This window comes from Anomaloglossus baeobatrachus, unplaced genomic scaffold (assembly GCF_048569485.1).
Source record: "Anomaloglossus baeobatrachus isolate aAnoBae1 unplaced genomic scaffold, aAnoBae1.hap1 Scaffold_4679, whole genome shotgun sequence".
Taxonomy (NCBI): domain Eukaryota; kingdom Metazoa; phylum Chordata; class Amphibia; order Anura; family Aromobatidae; genus Anomaloglossus; species Anomaloglossus baeobatrachus.
The window spans coordinates 1-19,958 of NW_027444021.1; the positions used below are offsets into that span (position 1 = coordinate 1).

At 46.1% G+C, this 19,958-nt stretch overlaps 13 non-coding genes across 13 annotated transcripts; all 13 read left to right on the top strand.

Moving 5' to 3' along the window:
* The first annotated feature begins 58 nt into the window (after positions 1-58).
* Positions 59-249, top strand: LOC142281235 (U2 spliceosomal RNA). The gene has a single exon (XR_012743364.1). It is a non-coding gene; the product is annotated as a U2 spliceosomal RNA (small nuclear RNA).
* Positions 250-1,636: 1,387 nt separating this feature from the next.
* Positions 1,637-1,827, top strand: LOC142281246 (U2 spliceosomal RNA). Its single transcript, XR_012743375.1, has one exon. It is a non-coding gene; the product is annotated as a U2 spliceosomal RNA (small nuclear RNA).
* Positions 1,828-3,214: 1,387 nt separating this feature from the next.
* On the top strand, positions 3,215-3,405 carry LOC142281252 (U2 spliceosomal RNA). Its single transcript, XR_012743381.1, has one exon. It is a non-coding gene; the product is annotated as a U2 spliceosomal RNA (small nuclear RNA).
* Positions 3,406-4,792: 1,387 nt separating this feature from the next.
* LOC142281253 (U2 spliceosomal RNA) lies at positions 4,793-4,983 on the top strand. The gene has a single exon (XR_012743382.1). It is a non-coding gene; the product is annotated as a U2 spliceosomal RNA (small nuclear RNA).
* Positions 4,984-6,370: 1,387 nt separating this feature from the next.
* On the top strand, positions 6,371-6,561 carry LOC142281254 (U2 spliceosomal RNA). The gene has a single exon (XR_012743383.1). It is a non-coding gene; the product is annotated as a U2 spliceosomal RNA (small nuclear RNA).
* A 1,387-nt stretch (positions 6,562-7,948) lies between these two features.
* LOC142281236 (U2 spliceosomal RNA) lies at positions 7,949-8,139 on the top strand. Its single transcript, XR_012743365.1, has one exon. It is a non-coding gene; the product is annotated as a U2 spliceosomal RNA (small nuclear RNA).
* A 1,387-nt stretch (positions 8,140-9,526) lies between these two features.
* LOC142281237 (U2 spliceosomal RNA) lies at positions 9,527-9,717 on the top strand. Its single transcript, XR_012743366.1, has one exon. It is a non-coding gene; the product is annotated as a U2 spliceosomal RNA (small nuclear RNA).
* A 1,387-nt stretch (positions 9,718-11,104) lies between these two features.
* On the top strand, positions 11,105-11,295 carry LOC142281238 (U2 spliceosomal RNA). The gene has a single exon (XR_012743367.1). It is a non-coding gene; the product is annotated as a U2 spliceosomal RNA (small nuclear RNA).
* A 1,387-nt stretch (positions 11,296-12,682) lies between these two features.
* Positions 12,683-12,873, top strand: LOC142281239 (U2 spliceosomal RNA). Its single transcript, XR_012743368.1, has one exon. It is a non-coding gene; the product is annotated as a U2 spliceosomal RNA (small nuclear RNA).
* A 1,387-nt stretch (positions 12,874-14,260) lies between these two features.
* Positions 14,261-14,451, top strand: LOC142281240 (U2 spliceosomal RNA). The gene has a single exon (XR_012743369.1). It is a non-coding gene; the product is annotated as a U2 spliceosomal RNA (small nuclear RNA).
* A 1,387-nt stretch (positions 14,452-15,838) lies between these two features.
* Positions 15,839-16,029, top strand: LOC142281241 (U2 spliceosomal RNA). The gene has a single exon (XR_012743370.1). It is a non-coding gene; the product is annotated as a U2 spliceosomal RNA (small nuclear RNA).
* Positions 16,030-17,416: 1,387 nt separating this feature from the next.
* On the top strand, positions 17,417-17,607 carry LOC142281242 (U2 spliceosomal RNA). Its single transcript, XR_012743371.1, has one exon. It is a non-coding gene; the product is annotated as a U2 spliceosomal RNA (small nuclear RNA).
* A 1,387-nt stretch (positions 17,608-18,994) lies between these two features.
* LOC142281243 (U2 spliceosomal RNA) lies at positions 18,995-19,185 on the top strand. The gene has a single exon (XR_012743372.1). It is a non-coding gene; the product is annotated as a U2 spliceosomal RNA (small nuclear RNA).
* The last annotated feature ends 773 nt before the right edge of the window (positions 19,186-19,958 follow it).

Sequence of the window (19,958 nt, forward strand, 5' to 3'; positions counted from 1 at the left end):
CCTAAGATGTGTCCGGCATAGGCCAGGGTGCCACTCGAGGCCCAAACCAATTCTGGTTATCGCTTCTCGGCCTTTTGGCTAAGATCAAGTGTAGTATCTGTTCTTATCAGTTTAATATCTGATACGTCCCCTATCTGGGGACCATATATTAAATGGATTTTTAGAACAGGGAGATGGAAAAAGAGCTTGCTCTGTCCACTCCACGCATTGACCTGGTATTGCAGTACCTCCAGGAACGGTGCACCCCTTCTTAACCCAGTTTCCAAAAGCAGAACTCAATTCACCTGATTCATATTAGCCCGATTTAATGAATTGGAAGAAAGCATACGTCTTCATATGCACCTCAATTTGGCCCATTCACTTTTCACACTTCCTCCTTTTGTTTTTTATCTTTCACACTTTTGACTTTCTTTATTCATCCAAATAGCAAACTCATCACCACTCAACCTGACCAACTCGGCTATGTCCCCGTGCTGCAGTTCTCTGTCTTATCTAGATCATTTGCAATTGAATGGAATAGATCCCTTTTGGACAAAGTGGATTCACCTGCTGCTGCAGTGACCACAGGTGTGATAACATCTAGAATTGGCATCTGGTGCGATCTCTCCGCTTCCACTCCAAAGAAAGTTACCTGTTTATTCCTATCATGCATTGGTTTTTGGGGTTTTCTTTGAGTAATGATGATCTCTTTAGTAGTCTGTTGGCGCCCTCTCCTGGAGGAATAGTTTGCTTGCTCTTGGACATTCTAAAAGAGAGGTCATGATAGACATTGAGCTTCTGAGCTCAATTGGGGACAGTCATGGGTGATGAATGTTTGCAACCTACTGCGAAGCCTCATACCGCAATATAAGGAACGTCAAATACTAAGAAAGGGCGGCCTATGAAAGAATTACTACTTTCAATAAGTACACTTAAACGGCTAATTGGGAATAGAAAAACTGTAAAAAGCCCTCTGAGAAAGCCCCCCTCTAACCTTTGATAGTAAGCTTTTCTGTAGTCTGCCTGTTGATGTATTTTCCGTTTGAACTGTGCACAACATGAAGAGACGGAACACTGGCGGCTTGTCACAATGCCCCCCGATGACATCACAATAGCGCTGCTGCCTAGAAAACAAGCTGCGCAGAAGAAGTTGTTCTTTGGGTGGGAGGGTGGGCTAGTGGAAGGAGGGGGCAATCTCTTTTTTTCCCGGGTGGTAGGGGGATGACAGGAGAAGGGAAGCGGGTGGTGAGAAAGGTACAGAGGGCAGGGTTTGGGGGCTGGGAAGGAAAGGGAAAAGATTAGGGTTTGGGGATGATGAAAGGGCTTTCTACGGGTAAGGATGGCAAAGGGTGGCAGTGACGGAAAGTCAGGCAACCTGTCCTGTCCGTCTTTTTGTATCGTGAATTGGAAAGACTGCAAGGGGGAGGGGAGTTGCTTGCGCCCTAAAGGAGGAGTTATTCAGATTCATTGCAGTGGGCGGCGGCTGCAAAACGCACCATTCTTCTTGTTTTGGCTCTGCAAAGCAGCCTTTTCAAGGGTTGGCTTGGGTGACAAAATGTCTTGTGTAGGCGTGGGTTTGTCTCCCTCTCGCTCTCTCTCCCTAAGATGTGTCCGGCATAGGCCAGGGTGCCACTCGAGGCCCAAACCAATTCTGGTTATCGCTTCTCGGCCTTTTGGCTAAGATCAAGTGTAGTATCTGTTCTTATCAGTTTAATATCTGATACGTCCCCTATCTGGGGACCATATATTAAATGGATTTTTAGAACAGGGAGATGGAAAAAGAGCTTGCTCTGTCCACTCCACGCATTGACCTGGTATTGCAGTACCTCCAGGAACGGTGCACCCCTTCTTAACCCAGTTTCCAAAAGCAGAACTCAATTCACCTGATTCATATTAGCCCGATTTAATGAATTGGAAGAAAGCATACGTCTTCATATGCACCTCAATTTGGCCCATTCACTTTTCACACTTCCTCCTTTTGTTTTTTATCTTTCACACTTTTGACTTTCTTTATTCATCCAAATAGCAAACTCATCACCACTCAACCTGACCAACTCGGCTATGTCCCCGTGCTGCAGTTCTCTGTCTTATCTAGATCATTTGCAATTGAATGGAATAGATCCCTTTTGGACAAAGTGGATTCACCTGCTGCTGCAGTGACCACAGGTGTGATAACATCTAGAATTGGCATCTGGTGCGATCTCTCCGCTTCCACTCCAAAGAAAGTTACCTGTTTATTCCTATCATGCATTGGTTTTTGGGGTTTTCTTTGAGTAATGATGATCTCTTTAGTAGTCTGTTGGCGCCCTCTCCTGGAGGAATAGTTTGCTTGCTCTTGGACATTCTAAAAGAGAGGTCATGATAGACATTGAGCTTCTGAGCTCAATTGGGGACAGTCATGGGTGATGAATGTTTGCAACCTACTGCGAAGCCTCATACCGCAATATAAGGAACGTCAAATACTAAGAAAGGGCGGCCTATGAAAGAATTACTACTTTCAATAAGTACACTTAAACGGCTAATTGGGAATAGAAAAACTGTAAAAAGCCCTCTGAGAAAGCCCCCCTCTAACCTTTGATAGTAAGCTTTTCTGTAGTCTGCCTGTTGATGTATTTTCCGTTTGAACTGTGCACAACATGAAGAGACGGAACACTGGCGGCTTGTCACAATGCCCCCCGATGACATCACAATAGCGCTGCTGCCTAGAAAACAAGCTGCGCAGAAGAAGTTGTTCTTTGGGTGGGAGGGTGGGCTAGTGGAAGGAGGGGGCAATCTCTTTTTTTCCCGGGTGGTAGGGGGATGACAGGAGAAGGGAAGCGGGTGGTGAGAAAGGTACAGAGGGCAGGGTTTGGGGGCTGGGAAGGAAAGGGAAAAGATTAGGGTTTGGGGATGATGAAAGGGCTTTCTACGGGTAAGGATGGCAAAGGGTGGCAGTGACGGAAAGTCAGGCAACCTGTCCTGTCCGTCTTTTTGTATCGTGAATTGGAAAGACTGCAAGGGGGAGGGGAGTTGCTTGCGCCCTAAAGGAGGAGTTATTCAGATTCATTGCAGTGGGCGGCGGCTGCAAAACGCACCATTCTTCTTGTTTTGGCTCTGCAAAGCAGCCTTTTCAAGGGTTGGCTTGGGTGACAAAATGTCTTGTGTAGGCGTGGGTTTGTCTCCCTCTCGCTCTCTCTCCCTAAGATGTGTCCGGCATAGGCCAGGGTGCCACTCGAGGCCCAAACCAATTCTGGTTATCGCTTCTCGGCCTTTTGGCTAAGATCAAGTGTAGTATCTGTTCTTATCAGTTTAATATCTGATACGTCCCCTATCTGGGGACCATATATTAAATGGATTTTTAGAACAGGGAGATGGAAAAAGAGCTTGCTCTGTCCACTCCACGCATTGACCTGGTATTGCAGTACCTCCAGGAACGGTGCACCCCTTCTTAACCCAGTTTCCAAAAGCAGAACTCAATTCACCTGATTCATATTAGCCCGATTTAATGAATTGGAAGAAAGCATACGTCTTCATATGCACCTCAATTTGGCCCATTCACTTTTCACACTTCCTCCTTTTGTTTTTTATCTTTCACACTTTTGACTTTCTTTATTCATCCAAATAGCAAACTCATCACCACTCAACCTGACCAACTCGGCTATGTCCCCGTGCTGCAGTTCTCTGTCTTATCTAGATCATTTGCAATTGAATGGAATAGATCCCTTTTGGACAAAGTGGATTCACCTGCTGCTGCAGTGACCACAGGTGTGATAACATCTAGAATTGGCATCTGGTGCGATCTCTCCGCTTCCACTCCAAAGAAAGTTACCTGTTTATTCCTATCATGCATTGGTTTTTGGGGTTTTCTTTGAGTAATGATGATCTCTTTAGTAGTCTGTTGGCGCCCTCTCCTGGAGGAATAGTTTGCTTGCTCTTGGACATTCTAAAAGAGAGGTCATGATAGACATTGAGCTTCTGAGCTCAATTGGGGACAGTCATGGGTGATGAATGTTTGCAACCTACTGCGAAGCCTCATACCGCAATATAAGGAACGTCAAATACTAAGAAAGGGCGGCCTATGAAAGAATTACTACTTTCAATAAGTACACTTAAACGGCTAATTGGGAATAGAAAAACTGTAAAAAGCCCTCTGAGAAAGCCCCCCTCTAACCTTTGATAGTAAGCTTTTCTGTAGTCTGCCTGTTGATGTATTTTCCGTTTGAACTGTGCACAACATGAAGAGACGGAACACTGGCGGCTTGTCACAATGCCCCCCGATGACATCACAATAGCGCTGCTGCCTAGAAAACAAGCTGCGCAGAAGAAGTTGTTCTTTGGGTGGGAGGGTGGGCTAGTGGAAGGAGGGGGCAATCTCTTTTTTTCCCGGGTGGTAGGGGGATGACAGGAGAAGGGAAGCGGGTGGTGAGAAAGGTACAGAGGGCAGGGTTTGGGGGCTGGGAAGGAAAGGGAAAAGATTAGGGTTTGGGGATGATGAAAGGGCTTTCTACGGGTAAGGATGGCAAAGGGTGGCAGTGACGGAAAGTCAGGCAACCTGTCCTGTCCGTCTTTTTGTATCGTGAATTGGAAAGACTGCAAGGGGGAGGGGAGTTGCTTGCGCCCTAAAGGAGGAGTTATTCAGATTCATTGCAGTGGGCGGCGGCTGCAAAACGCACCATTCTTCTTGTTTTGGCTCTGCAAAGCAGCCTTTTCAAGGGTTGGCTTGGGTGACAAAATGTCTTGTGTAGGCGTGGGTTTGTCTCCCTCTCGCTCTCTCTCCCTAAGATGTGTCCGGCATAGGCCAGGGTGCCACTCGAGGCCCAAACCAATTCTGGTTATCGCTTCTCGGCCTTTTGGCTAAGATCAAGTGTAGTATCTGTTCTTATCAGTTTAATATCTGATACGTCCCCTATCTGGGGACCATATATTAAATGGATTTTTAGAACAGGGAGATGGAAAAAGAGCTTGCTCTGTCCACTCCACGCATTGACCTGGTATTGCAGTACCTCCAGGAACGGTGCACCCCTTCTTAACCCAGTTTCCAAAAGCAGAACTCAATTCACCTGATTCATATTAGCCCGATTTAATGAATTGGAAGAAAGCATACGTCTTCATATGCACCTCAATTTGGCCCATTCACTTTTCACACTTCCTCCTTTTGTTTTTTATCTTTCACACTTTTGACTTTCTTTATTCATCCAAATAGCAAACTCATCACCACTCAACCTGACCAACTCGGCTATGTCCCCGTGCTGCAGTTCTCTGTCTTATCTAGATCATTTGCAATTGAATGGAATAGATCCCTTTTGGACAAAGTGGATTCACCTGCTGCTGCAGTGACCACAGGTGTGATAACATCTAGAATTGGCATCTGGTGCGATCTCTCCGCTTCCACTCCAAAGAAAGTTACCTGTTTATTCCTATCATGCATTGGTTTTTGGGGTTTTCTTTGAGTAATGATGATCTCTTTAGTAGTCTGTTGGCGCCCTCTCCTGGAGGAATAGTTTGCTTGCTCTTGGACATTCTAAAAGAGAGGTCATGATAGACATTGAGCTTCTGAGCTCAATTGGGGACAGTCATGGGTGATGAATGTTTGCAACCTACTGCGAAGCCTCATACCGCAATATAAGGAACGTCAAATACTAAGAAAGGGCGGCCTATGAAAGAATTACTACTTTCAATAAGTACACTTAAACGGCTAATTGGGAATAGAAAAACTGTAAAAAGCCCTCTGAGAAAGCCCCCCTCTAACCTTTGATAGTAAGCTTTTCTGTAGTCTGCCTGTTGATGTATTTTCCGTTTGAACTGTGCACAACATGAAGAGACGGAACACTGGCGGCTTGTCACAATGCCCCCCGATGACATCACAATAGCGCTGCTGCCTAGAAAACAAGCTGCGCAGAAGAAGTTGTTCTTTGGGTGGGAGGGTGGGCTAGTGGAAGGAGGGGGCAATCTCTTTTTTTCCCGGGTGGTAGGGGGATGACAGGAGAAGGGAAGCGGGTGGTGAGAAAGGTACAGAGGGCAGGGTTTGGGGGCTGGGAAGGAAAGGGAAAAGATTAGGGTTTGGGGATGATGAAAGGGCTTTCTACGGGTAAGGATGGCAAAGGGTGGCAGTGACGGAAAGTCAGGCAACCTGTCCTGTCCGTCTTTTTGTATCGTGAATTGGAAAGACTGCAAGGGGGAGGGGAGTTGCTTGCGCCCTAAAGGAGGAGTTATTCAGATTCATTGCAGTGGGCGGCGGCTGCAAAACGCACCATTCTTCTTGTTTTGGCTCTGCAAAGCAGCCTTTTCAAGGGTTGGCTTGGGTGACAAAATGTCTTGTGTAGGCGTGGGTTTGTCTCCCTCTCGCTCTCTCTCCCTAAGATGTGTCCGGCATAGGCCAGGGTGCCACTCGAGGCCCAAACCAATTCTGGTTATCGCTTCTCGGCCTTTTGGCTAAGATCAAGTGTAGTATCTGTTCTTATCAGTTTAATATCTGATACGTCCCCTATCTGGGGACCATATATTAAATGGATTTTTAGAACAGGGAGATGGAAAAAGAGCTTGCTCTGTCCACTCCACGCATTGACCTGGTATTGCAGTACCTCCAGGAACGGTGCACCCCTTCTTAACCCAGTTTCCAAAAGCAGAACTCAATTCACCTGATTCATATTAGCCCGATTTAATGAATTGGAAGAAAGCATACGTCTTCATATGCACCTCAATTTGGCCCATTCACTTTTCACACTTCCTCCTTTTGTTTTTTATCTTTCACACTTTTGACTTTCTTTATTCATCCAAATAGCAAACTCATCACCACTCAACCTGACCAACTCGGCTATGTCCCCGTGCTGCAGTTCTCTGTCTTATCTAGATCATTTGCAATTGAATGGAATAGATCCCTTTTGGACAAAGTGGATTCACCTGCTGCTGCAGTGACCACAGGTGTGATAACATCTAGAATTGGCATCTGGTGCGATCTCTCCGCTTCCACTCCAAAGAAAGTTACCTGTTTATTCCTATCATGCATTGGTTTTTGGGGTTTTCTTTGAGTAATGATGATCTCTTTAGTAGTCTGTTGGCGCCCTCTCCTGGAGGAATAGTTTGCTTGCTCTTGGACATTCTAAAAGAGAGGTCATGATAGACATTGAGCTTCTGAGCTCAATTGGGGACAGTCATGGGTGATGAATGTTTGCAACCTACTGCGAAGCCTCATACCGCAATATAAGGAACGTCAAATACTAAGAAAGGGCGGCCTATGAAAGAATTACTACTTTCAATAAGTACACTTAAACGGCTAATTGGGAATAGAAAAACTGTAAAAAGCCCTCTGAGAAAGCCCCCCTCTAACCTTTGATAGTAAGCTTTTCTGTAGTCTGCCTGTTGATGTATTTTCCGTTTGAACTGTGCACAACATGAAGAGACGGAACACTGGCGGCTTGTCACAATGCCCCCCGATGACATCACAATAGCGCTGCTGCCTAGAAAACAAGCTGCGCAGAAGAAGTTGTTCTTTGGGTGGGAGGGTGGGCTAGTGGAAGGAGGGGGCAATCTCTTTTTTTCCCGGGTGGTAGGGGGATGACAGGAGAAGGGAAGCGGGTGGTGAGAAAGGTACAGAGGGCAGGGTTTGGGGGCTGGGAAGGAAAGGGAAAAGATTAGGGTTTGGGGATGATGAAAGGGCTTTCTACGGGTAAGGATGGCAAAGGGTGGCAGTGACGGAAAGTCAGGCAACCTGTCCTGTCCGTCTTTTTGTATCGTGAATTGGAAAGACTGCAAGGGGGAGGGGAGTTGCTTGCGCCCTAAAGGAGGAGTTATTCAGATTCATTGCAGTGGGCGGCGGCTGCAAAACGCACCATTCTTCTTGTTTTGGCTCTGCAAAGCAGCCTTTTCAAGGGTTGGCTTGGGTGACAAAATGTCTTGTGTAGGCGTGGGTTTGTCTCCCTCTCGCTCTCTCTCCCTAAGATGTGTCCGGCATAGGCCAGGGTGCCACTCGAGGCCCAAACCAATTCTGGTTATCGCTTCTCGGCCTTTTGGCTAAGATCAAGTGTAGTATCTGTTCTTATCAGTTTAATATCTGATACGTCCCCTATCTGGGGACCATATATTAAATGGATTTTTAGAACAGGGAGATGGAAAAAGAGCTTGCTCTGTCCACTCCACGCATTGACCTGGTATTGCAGTACCTCCAGGAACGGTGCACCCCTTCTTAACCCAGTTTCCAAAAGCAGAACTCAATTCACCTGATTCATATTAGCCCGATTTAATGAATTGGAAGAAAGCATACGTCTTCATATGCACCTCAATTTGGCCCATTCACTTTTCACACTTCCTCCTTTTGTTTTTTATCTTTCACACTTTTGACTTTCTTTATTCATCCAAATAGCAAACTCATCACCACTCAACCTGACCAACTCGGCTATGTCCCCGTGCTGCAGTTCTCTGTCTTATCTAGATCATTTGCAATTGAATGGAATAGATCCCTTTTGGACAAAGTGGATTCACCTGCTGCTGCAGTGACCACAGGTGTGATAACATCTAGAATTGGCATCTGGTGCGATCTCTCCGCTTCCACTCCAAAGAAAGTTACCTGTTTATTCCTATCATGCATTGGTTTTTGGGGTTTTCTTTGAGTAATGATGATCTCTTTAGTAGTCTGTTGGCGCCCTCTCCTGGAGGAATAGTTTGCTTGCTCTTGGACATTCTAAAAGAGAGGTCATGATAGACATTGAGCTTCTGAGCTCAATTGGGGACAGTCATGGGTGATGAATGTTTGCAACCTACTGCGAAGCCTCATACCGCAATATAAGGAACGTCAAATACTAAGAAAGGGCGGCCTATGAAAGAATTACTACTTTCAATAAGTACACTTAAACGGCTAATTGGGAATAGAAAAACTGTAAAAAGCCCTCTGAGAAAGCCCCCCTCTAACCTTTGATAGTAAGCTTTTCTGTAGTCTGCCTGTTGATGTATTTTCCGTTTGAACTGTGCACAACATGAAGAGACGGAACACTGGCGGCTTGTCACAATGCCCCCCGATGACATCACAATAGCGCTGCTGCCTAGAAAACAAGCTGCGCAGAAGAAGTTGTTCTTTGGGTGGGAGGGTGGGCTAGTGGAAGGAGGGGGCAATCTCTTTTTTTCCCGGGTGGTAGGGGGATGACAGGAGAAGGGAAGCGGGTGGTGAGAAAGGTACAGAGGGCAGGGTTTGGGGGCTGGGAAGGAAAGGGAAAAGATTAGGGTTTGGGGATGATGAAAGGGCTTTCTACGGGTAAGGATGGCAAAGGGTGGCAGTGACGGAAAGTCAGGCAACCTGTCCTGTCCGTCTTTTTGTATCGTGAATTGGAAAGACTGCAAGGGGGAGGGGAGTTGCTTGCGCCCTAAAGGAGGAGTTATTCAGATTCATTGCAGTGGGCGGCGGCTGCAAAACGCACCATTCTTCTTGTTTTGGCTCTGCAAAGCAGCCTTTTCAAGGGTTGGCTTGGGTGACAAAATGTCTTGTGTAGGCGTGGGTTTGTCTCCCTCTCGCTCTCTCTCCCTAAGATGTGTCCGGCATAGGCCAGGGTGCCACTCGAGGCCCAAACCAATTCTGGTTATCGCTTCTCGGCCTTTTGGCTAAGATCAAGTGTAGTATCTGTTCTTATCAGTTTAATATCTGATACGTCCCCTATCTGGGGACCATATATTAAATGGATTTTTAGAACAGGGAGATGGAAAAAGAGCTTGCTCTGTCCACTCCACGCATTGACCTGGTATTGCAGTACCTCCAGGAACGGTGCACCCCTTCTTAACCCAGTTTCCAAAAGCAGAACTCAATTCACCTGATTCATATTAGCCCGATTTAATGAATTGGAAGAAAGCATACGTCTTCATATGCACCTCAATTTGGCCCATTCACTTTTCACACTTCCTCCTTTTGTTTTTTATCTTTCACACTTTTGACTTTCTTTATTCATCCAAATAGCAAACTCATCACCACTCAACCTGACCAACTCGGCTATGTCCCCGTGCTGCAGTTCTCTGTCTTATCTAGATCATTTGCAATTGAATGGAATAGATCCCTTTTGGACAAAGTGGATTCACCTGCTGCTGCAGTGACCACAGGTGTGATAACATCTAGAATTGGCATCTGGTGCGATCTCTCCGCTTCCACTCCAAAGAAAGTTACCTGTTTATTCCTATCATGCATTGGTTTTTGGGGTTTTCTTTGAGTAATGATGATCTCTTTAGTAGTCTGTTGGCGCCCTCTCCTGGAGGAATAGTTTGCTTGCTCTTGGACATTCTAAAAGAGAGGTCATGATAGACATTGAGCTTCTGAGCTCAATTGGGGACAGTCATGGGTGATGAATGTTTGCAACCTACTGCGAAGCCTCATACCGCAATATAAGGAACGTCAAATACTAAGAAAGGGCGGCCTATGAAAGAATTACTACTTTCAATAAGTACACTTAAACGGCTAATTGGGAATAGAAAAACTGTAAAAAGCCCTCTGAGAAAGCCCCCCTCTAACCTTTGATAGTAAGCTTTTCTGTAGTCTGCCTGTTGATGTATTTTCCGTTTGAACTGTGCACAACATGAAGAGACGGAACACTGGCGGCTTGTCACAATGCCCCCCGATGACATCACAATAGCGCTGCTGCCTAGAAAACAAGCTGCGCAGAAGAAGTTGTTCTTTGGGTGGGAGGGTGGGCTAGTGGAAGGAGGGGGCAATCTCTTTTTTTCCCGGGTGGTAGGGGGATGACAGGAGAAGGGAAGCGGGTGGTGAGAAAGGTACAGAGGGCAGGGTTTGGGGGCTGGGAAGGAAAGGGAAAAGATTAGGGTTTGGGGATGATGAAAGGGCTTTCTACGGGTAAGGATGGCAAAGGGTGGCAGTGACGGAAAGTCAGGCAACCTGTCCTGTCCGTCTTTTTGTATCGTGAATTGGAAAGACTGCAAGGGGGAGGGGAGTTGCTTGCGCCCTAAAGGAGGAGTTATTCAGATTCATTGCAGTGGGCGGCGGCTGCAAAACGCACCATTCTTCTTGTTTTGGCTCTGCAAAGCAGCCTTTTCAAGGGTTGGCTTGGGTGACAAAATGTCTTGTGTAGGCGTGGGTTTGTCTCCCTCTCGCTCTCTCTCCCTAAGATGTGTCCGGCATAGGCCAGGGTGCCACTCGAGGCCCAAACCAATTCTGGTTATCGCTTCTCGGCCTTTTGGCTAAGATCAAGTGTAGTATCTGTTCTTATCAGTTTAATATCTGATACGTCCCCTATCTGGGGACCATATATTAAATGGATTTTTAGAACAGGGAGATGGAAAAAGAGCTTGCTCTGTCCACTCCACGCATTGACCTGGTATTGCAGTACCTCCAGGAACGGTGCACCCCTTCTTAACCCAGTTTCCAAAAGCAGAACTCAATTCACCTGATTCATATTAGCCCGATTTAATGAATTGGAAGAAAGCATACGTCTTCATATGCACCTCAATTTGGCCCATTCACTTTTCACACTTCCTCCTTTTGTTTTTTATCTTTCACACTTTTGACTTTCTTTATTCATCCAAATAGCAAACTCATCACCACTCAACCTGACCAACTCGGCTATGTCCCCGTGCTGCAGTTCTCTGTCTTATCTAGATCATTTGCAATTGAATGGAATAGATCCCTTTTGGACAAAGTGGATTCACCTGCTGCTGCAGTGACCACAGGTGTGATAACATCTAGAATTGGCATCTGGTGCGATCTCTCCGCTTCCACTCCAAAGAAAGTTACCTGTTTATTCCTATCATGCATTGGTTTTTGGGGTTTTCTTTGAGTAATGATGATCTCTTTAGTAGTCTGTTGGCGCCCTCTCCTGGAGGAATAGTTTGCTTGCTCTTGGACATTCTAAAAGAGAGGTCATGATAGACATTGAGCTTCTGAGCTCAATTGGGGACAGTCATGGGTGATGAATGTTTGCAACCTACTGCGAAGCCTCATACCGCAATATAAGGAACGTCAAATACTAAGAAAGGGCGGCCTATGAAAGAATTACTACTTTCAATAAGTACACTTAAACGGCTAATTGGGAATAGAAAAACTGTAAAAAGCCCTCTGAGAAAGCCCCCCTCTAACCTTTGATAGTAAGCTTTTCTGTAGTCTGCCTGTTGATGTATTTTCCGTTTGAACTGTGCACAACATGAAGAGACGGAACACTGGCGGCTTGTCACAATGCCCCCCGATGACATCACAATAGCGCTGCTGCCTAGAAAACAAGCTGCGCAGAAGAAGTTGTTCTTTGGGTGGGAGGGTGGGCTAGTGGAAGGAGGGGGCAATCTCTTTTTTTCCCGGGTGGTAGGGGGATGACAGGAGAAGGGAAGCGGGTGGTGAGAAAGGTACAGAGGGCAGGGTTTGGGGGCTGGGAAGGAAAGGGAAAAGATTAGGGTTTGGGGATGATGAAAGGGCTTTCTACGGGTAAGGATGGCAAAGGGTGGCAGTGACGGAAAGTCAGGCAACCTGTCCTGTCCGTCTTTTTGTATCGTGAATTGGAAAGACTGCAAGGGGGAGGGGAGTTGCTTGCGCCCTAAAGGAGGAGTTATTCAGATTCATTGCAGTGGGCGGCGGCTGCAAAACGCACCATTCTTCTTGTTTTGGCTCTGCAAAGCAGCCTTTTCAAGGGTTGGCTTGGGTGACAAAATGTCTTGTGTAGGCGTGGGTTTGTCTCCCTCTCGCTCTCTCTCCCTAAGATGTGTCCGGCATAGGCCAGGGTGCCACTCGAGGCCCAAACCAATTCTGGTTATCGCTTCTCGGCCTTTTGGCTAAGATCAAGTGTAGTATCTGTTCTTATCAGTTTAATATCTGATACGTCCCCTATCTGGGGACCATATATTAAATGGATTTTTAGAACAGGGAGATGGAAAAAGAGCTTGCTCTGTCCACTCCACGCATTGACCTGGTATTGCAGTACCTCCAGGAACGGTGCACCCCTTCTTAACCCAGTTTCCAAAAGCAGAACTCAATTCACCTGATTCATATTAGCCCGATTTAATGAATTGGAAGAAAGCATACGTCTTCATATGCACCTCAATTTGGCCCATTCACTTTTCACACTTCCTCCTTTTGTTTTTTATCTTTCACACTTTTGACTTTCTTTATTCATCCAAATAGCAAACTCATCACCACTCAACCTGACCAACTCGGCTATGTCCCCGTGCTGCAGTTCTCTGTCTTATCTAGATCATTTGCAATTGAATGGAATAGATCCCTTTTGGACAAAGTGGATTCACCTGCTGCTGCAGTGACCACAGGTGTGATAACATCTAGAATTGGCATCTGGTGCGATCTCTCCGCTTCCACTCCAAAGAAAGTTACCTGTTTATTCCTATCATGCATTGGTTTTTGGGGTTTTCTTTGAGTAATGATGATCTCTTTAGTAGTCTGTTGGCGCCCTCTCCTGGAGGAATAGTTTGCTTGCTCTTGGACATTCTAAAAGAGAGGTCATGATAGACATTGAGCTTCTGAGCTCAATTGGGGACAGTCATGGGTGATGAATGTTTGCAACCTACTGCGAAGCCTCATACCGCAATATAAGGAACGTCAAATACTAAGAAAGGGCGGCCTATGAAAGAATTACTACTTTCAATAAGTACACTTAAACGGCTAATTGGGAATAGAAAAACTGTAAAAAGCCCTCTGAGAAAGCCCCCCTCTAACCTTTGATAGTAAGCTTTTCTGTAGCCTGCCTGTTGATGTATTTTCCGTTTGAACTGTGCACAACATGAAGAGACGGAACACTGGCGGCTTGTCACAATGCCCCCCGATGACATCACAATAGCGCTGCTGCCTAGAAAACAAGCTGCGCAGAAGAAGTTGTTCTTTGGGTGGGAGGGTGGGCTAGTGGAAGGAGGGGGCAATCTCTTTTTTTCCCGGGTGGTAGGGGGATGACAGGAGAAGGGAAGCGGGTGGTGAGAAAGGTACAGAGGGCAGGGTTTGGGGGCTGGGAAGGAAAGGGAAAAGATTAGGGTTTGGGGATGATGAAAGGGCTTTCTACGGGTAAGGATGGCAAAGGGTGGCAGTGACGGAAAGTCAGGCAACCTGTCCTGTCCGTCTTTTTGTATCGTGAATTGGAAAGACTGCAAGGGGGAGGGGAGTTGCTTGCGCCCTAAAGGAGGAGTTATTCAGATTCATTGCAGTGGGCGGCGGCTGCAAAACGCACCATTCTTCTTGTTTTGGCTCTGCAAAGCAGCCTTTTCAAGGGTTGGCTTGGGTGACAAAATGTCTTGTGTAGGCGTGGGTTTGTCTCCCTCTCGCTCTCTCTCCCTAAGATGTGTCCGGCATAGGCCAGGGTGCCACTCGAGGCCCAAACCAATTCTGGTTATCGCTTCTCGGCCTTTTGGCTAAGATCAAGTGTAGTATCTGTTCTTATCAGTTTAATATCTGATACGTCCCCTATCTGGGGACCATATATTAAATGGATTTTTAGAACAGGGAGATGGAAAAAGAGCTTGCTCTGTCCACTCCACGCATTGACCTGGTATTGCAGTACCTCCAGGAACGGTGCACCCCTTCTTAACCCAGTTTCCAAAAGCAGAACTCAATTCACCTGATTCATATTAGCCCGATTTAATGAATTGGAAGAAAGCATACGTCTTCATATGCACCTCAATTTGGCCCATTCACTTTTCACACTTCCTCCTTTTGTTTTTTATCTTTCACACTTTTGACTTTCTTTATTCATCCAAATAGCAAACTCATCACCACTCAACCTGACCAACTCGGCTATGTCCCCGTGCTGCAGTTCTCTGTCTTATCTAGATCATTTGCAATTGAATGGAATAGATCCCTTTTGGACAAAGTGGATTCACCTGCTGCTGCAGTGACCACAGGTGTGATAACAACTAGAATTGGCATCTGGTGCGATCTCTCCGCTTCCACTCCAAAGAAAGTTACCTGTTTATTCCTATCATGCATTGGTTTTTGGGGTTTTCTTTGAGTAATGATGATCTCTTTAGTAGTCTGTTGGCGCCCTCTCCTGGAGGAATAGTTTGCTTGCTCTTGGACATTCTAAAAGAGAGGTCATGATAGACATTGAGCTTCTGAGCTCAATTGGGGACAGTCATGGGTGATGAATGTTTGCAACCTACTGCGAAGCCTCATACCGCAATATAAGGAACGTCAAATACTAAGAAAGGGCGGCCTATGAAAGAATTACTACTTTCAATAAGTACACTTAAACGGCTAATTGGGAATAGAAAAACTGTAAAAAGCCCTCTGAGAAAGCCCCCCTCTAACCTTTGATAGTAAGCTTTTCTGTAGTCTGCCTGTTGATGTATTTTCCGTTTGAACTGTGCACAACATGAAGAGACGGAACACTGGCGGCTTGTCACAATGCCCCCCGATGACATCACAATAGCGCTGCTGCCTAGAAAACAAGCTGCGCAGAAGAAGTTGTTCTTTGGGTGGGAGGGTGGGCTAGTGGAAGGAGGGGGCAATCTCTTTTTTTCCCGGGTGGTAGGGGGATGACAGGAGAAGGGAAGCGGGTGGTGAGAAAGGTACAGAGGGCAGGGTTTGGGGGCTGGGAAGGAAAGGGAAAAGATTAGGGTTTGGGGATGATGAAAGGGCTTTCTACGGGTAAGGATGGCAAAGGGTGGCAGTGACGGAAAGTCAGGCAACCTGTCCTGTCCGTCTTTTTGTATCGTGAATTGGAAAGACTGCAAGGGGGAGGGGAGTTGCTTGCGCCCTAAAGGAGGAGTTATTCAGATTCATTGCAGTGGGCGGCGGCTGCAAAACGCACCATTCTTCTTGTTTTGGCTCTGCAAAGCAGCCTTTTCAAGGGTTGGCTTGGGTGACAAAATGTCTTGTGTAGGCGTGGGTTTGTCTCCCTCTCGCTCTCTCTCCCTAAGATGTGTCCGGCATAGGCCAGGGTGCCACTCGAGGCCCAAACCAATTCTGGTTATCGCTTCTCGGCCTTTTGGCTAAGATCAAGTGTAGTATCTGTTCTTATCAGTTTAATATCTGATACGTCCCCTATCTGGGGACCATATATTAAATGGATTTTTAGAACAGGGAGATGGAAAAAGAGCTTGCTCTGTCCACTCCACGCATTGACCTGGTATTGCAGTACCTCCAGGAACGGTGCACCCCTTCTTAACCCAGTTTCCAAAAGCAGAACTCAATTCACCTGATTCATATTAGCCCGATTTAATGAATTGGAAGAAAGCATACGTCTTCATATGCACCTCAATTTGGCCCATTCACTTTTCACACTTCCTCCTTTTGTTTTTTATCTTTCACACTTTTGACTTTCTTTATTCATCCAAATAGCAAACTCATCACCACTCAACCTGACCAACTCGGCTATGTCCCCGTGCTGCAGTTCTCTGTCTTATCTAGATCATTTGCAATTGAATGGAATAGATCCCTTTTGGACAAAGTGGATTCACCTGCTGCTGCAGTGACCACAGGTGTGATAACATCTAGAATTGGCATCTGGTGCGATCTCTCCGCTTCCACTCCAAAGAAAGTTACCTGTTTATTCCTATCATGCATTGGTTTTTGGGGTTTTCTTTGAGTAATGATGATCTCTTTAGTAGTCTGTTGGCGCCCTCTCCTGGAGGAATAGTTTGCTTGCTCTTGGACATTCTAAAAGAGAGGTCATGATAGACATTGAGCTTCTGAGCTCAATTGGGGACAGTCATGGGTGATGAATGTTTGCAACCTACTGCGAAGCCTCATACCGCAATATAAGGAACGTCAAATACTAAGAAAGGGCGGCCTATGAAAGAATTACTACTTTCAATAAGTACACTTAAACGGCTAATTGGGAATAGAAAAACTGTAAAAAGCCCTCTGAGAAAGCCCCCCTCTAACCTTTGATAGTAAGCTTTTCTGTAGTCTGCCTGTTGATGTATTTTCCGTTTGAACTGTGCACAACATGAAGAGACGGAACACTGGCGGCTTGTCACAATGCCCCCCGATGACATCACAATAGCGCTGCTGCCTAGAAAACAAGCTGCGCAGAAGAAGTTGTTCTTTGGGTGGGAGGGTGGGCTAGTGGAAGGAGGGGGCAATCTCTTTTTTTCCCGGGTGGTAGGGGGATGACAGGAGAAGGGAAGCGGGTGGTGAGAAAGGTACAGAGGGCAGGGTTTGGGGGCTGGGAAGGAAAGGGAAAAGATTAGGGTTTGGGGATGATGAAAGGGCTTTCTACGGGTAAGGATGGCAAAGGGTGGCAGTGACGGAAAGTCAGGCAACCTGTCCTGTCCGTCTTTTTGTATCGTGAATTGGAAAGACTGCAAGGGGGAGGGGAGTTGCTTGCGCCCTAAAGGAGGAGTTATTCAGATTCATTGCAGTGGGCGGCGGCTGCAAAACGCACCATTCTTCTTGTTTTGGCTCTGCAAAGCAGCCTTTTCAAGGGTTGGCTTGGGTGACAAAATGTCTTGTGTAGGCGTGGGTTTGTCTCCCTCTCGCTCTCTCTCCCTAAGATGTGTCCGGCATAGGCCAGGGTGCCACTCGAGGCCCAAACCAATTCTGGTTATCGCTTCTCGGCCTTTTGGCTAAGATCAAGTGTAGTATCTGTTCTTATCAGTTTAATATCTGATACGTCCCCTATCTGGGGACCATATATTAAATGGATTTTTAGAACAGGGAGATGGAAAAAGAGCTTGCTCTGTCCACTCCACGCATTGACCTGGTATTGCAGTACCTCCAGGAACGGTGCACCCCTTCTTAACCCAGTTTCCAAAAGCAGAACTCAATTCACCTGATTCATATTAGCCCGATTTAATGAATTGGAAGAAAGCATACGTCTTCATATGCACCTCAATTTGGCCCATTCACTTTTCACACTTCCTCCTTTTGTTTTTTATCTTTCACACTTTTGACTTTCTTTATTCATCCAAATAGCAAACTCATCACCACTCAACCTGACCAACTCGGCTATGTCCCCGTGCTGCAGTTCTCTGTCTTATCTAGATCATTTGCAATTGAATGGAATAGATCCCTTTTGGACAAAGTGGATTCACCTGCTGCTGCAGTGACCACAGGTGTGATAACATCTAGAATTGGCATCTGGTGCGATCTCTCCGCTTCCACTCCAAAGAAAGTTACCTGTTTATTCCTATCATGCATTGGTTTTTGGGGTTTTCTTTGAGTAATGATGATCTCTTTAGTAGTCTGTTGGCGCCCTCTCCTGGAGGAATAGTTTGCTTGCTCTTGGACATTCTAAAAGAGAGGTCATGATAGACATTGAGCTTCTGAGCTCAATTGGGGACAGTCATGGGTGATGAATGTTTGCAACCTACTGCGAAGCCTCATACCGCAATATAAGGAACGTCAAATACTAAGAAAGGGCGGCCTATGAAAGAATTACTACTTTCAATAAGTACACTTAAACGGCTAATTGGGAATAGAAAAACTGTAAAAAGCCCTCTGAGAAAGCCCCCCTCTAACCTTTGATAGTAAGCTTTTCTGTAGTCTGCCTGTTGATGTATTTTCCGTTTGAACTGTGCACAACATGAAGAGACGGAACACTGGCGGCTTGTCACAATGCCCCCCGATGACATCACAATAGCGCTGCTGCCTAGAAAACAAGCTGCGCAGAAGAAGTTGTTCTTTGGGTGGGAGGGTGGGCTAGTGGAAGGAGGGGGCAATCTCTTTTTTTCCCGGGTGGTAGGGGGATGACAGGAGAAGGGAAGCGGGTGGTGAGAAAGGTACAGAGGGCAGGGTTTGGGGGCTGGGAAGGAAAGGGAAAAGATTAGGGTTTGGGGATGATGAAAGGGCTTTCTACGGGTAAGGATGGCAAAGGGTGGCAGTGACGGAAAGTCAGGCAACCTGTCCTGTCCGTCTTTTTGTATCGTGAATTGGAAAGACTGCAAGGGGGAGGGGAGTTGCTTGCGCCCTAAAGGAGGAGTTATTCAGATTCATTGCAGTGGGCGGCGGCTGCAAAACGCACCATTCTTCTTGTTTTGGCTCTGCAAAGCAGCCTTTTCAAGGGTTGGCTTGGGTGACAAAATGTCTTGTGTAGGCGTGGGTTTGTCTCCCTCTCGCTCTCTCTCCCTAAGATGTGTCCGGCATAGGCCAGGGTGCCACTCGAGGCCCAAACCAATTCTGGTTATCGCTTCTCGGCCTTTTGGCTAAGATCAAGTGTAGTATCTGTTCTTATCAGTTTAATATCTGATACGTCCCCTATCTGGGGACCATATATTAAATGGATTTTTAGAACAGGGAGATGGAAAAAGAGCTTGCTCTGTCCACTCCACGCATTGACCTGGTATTGCAGTACCTCCAGGAACGGTGCACCCCTTCTTAACCCAGTTTCCAAAAGCAGAACTCAATTCACCTGATTCATATTAGCCCGATTTAATGAATTGGAAGAAAGCATACGTCTTCATATGCACCTCAATTTGGCCCATTCACTTTTCACACTTCCTCCTTTTGTTTTTTATCTTTCACACTTTTGACTTTCTTTATTCATCCAAATAGCAAACTCATCACCACTCAACCTGACCAACTCGGCTATGTCCCCGTGCTGCAGTTCTCTGTCTTATCTAGATCATTTGCAATTGAATGGAATAGATCCCTTTTGGACAAAGTGGATTCACCTGCTGCTGCAGTGACCACAGGTGTGATAACATCTAGAATTGGCATCTGGTGCGATCTCTCCGCTTCCACTCCAAAGAAAGTTACCTGTTTATTCCTATCATGCATTGGTTTTTGGGGTTTTCTTTGAGTAATGATGATCTCTTTAGTAGTCTGTTGGCGCCCTCTCCTGGAGGAATAGTTTGCTTGCTCTTGGACATTCTAAAAGAGAGGTCATGATAGACATTGAGCTTCTGAGCTCAATTGGGGACAGTCATGGGTGATGAATGTTTGCAACCTACTGCGAAGCCTCATACCGCAATATAAGGAACGTCAAATACTAAGAAAGGGCGGCCTATGAAAGAATTACTACTTTCAATAAGTACACTTAAACGGCTAATTGGGAATAGAAAAACTGTAAAAAGCCCTCTGAGAAAGCCCCCCTCTAACCTTTGATAGTAAGCTTTTCTGTAGTCTGCCTGTTGATGTATTTTCCGTT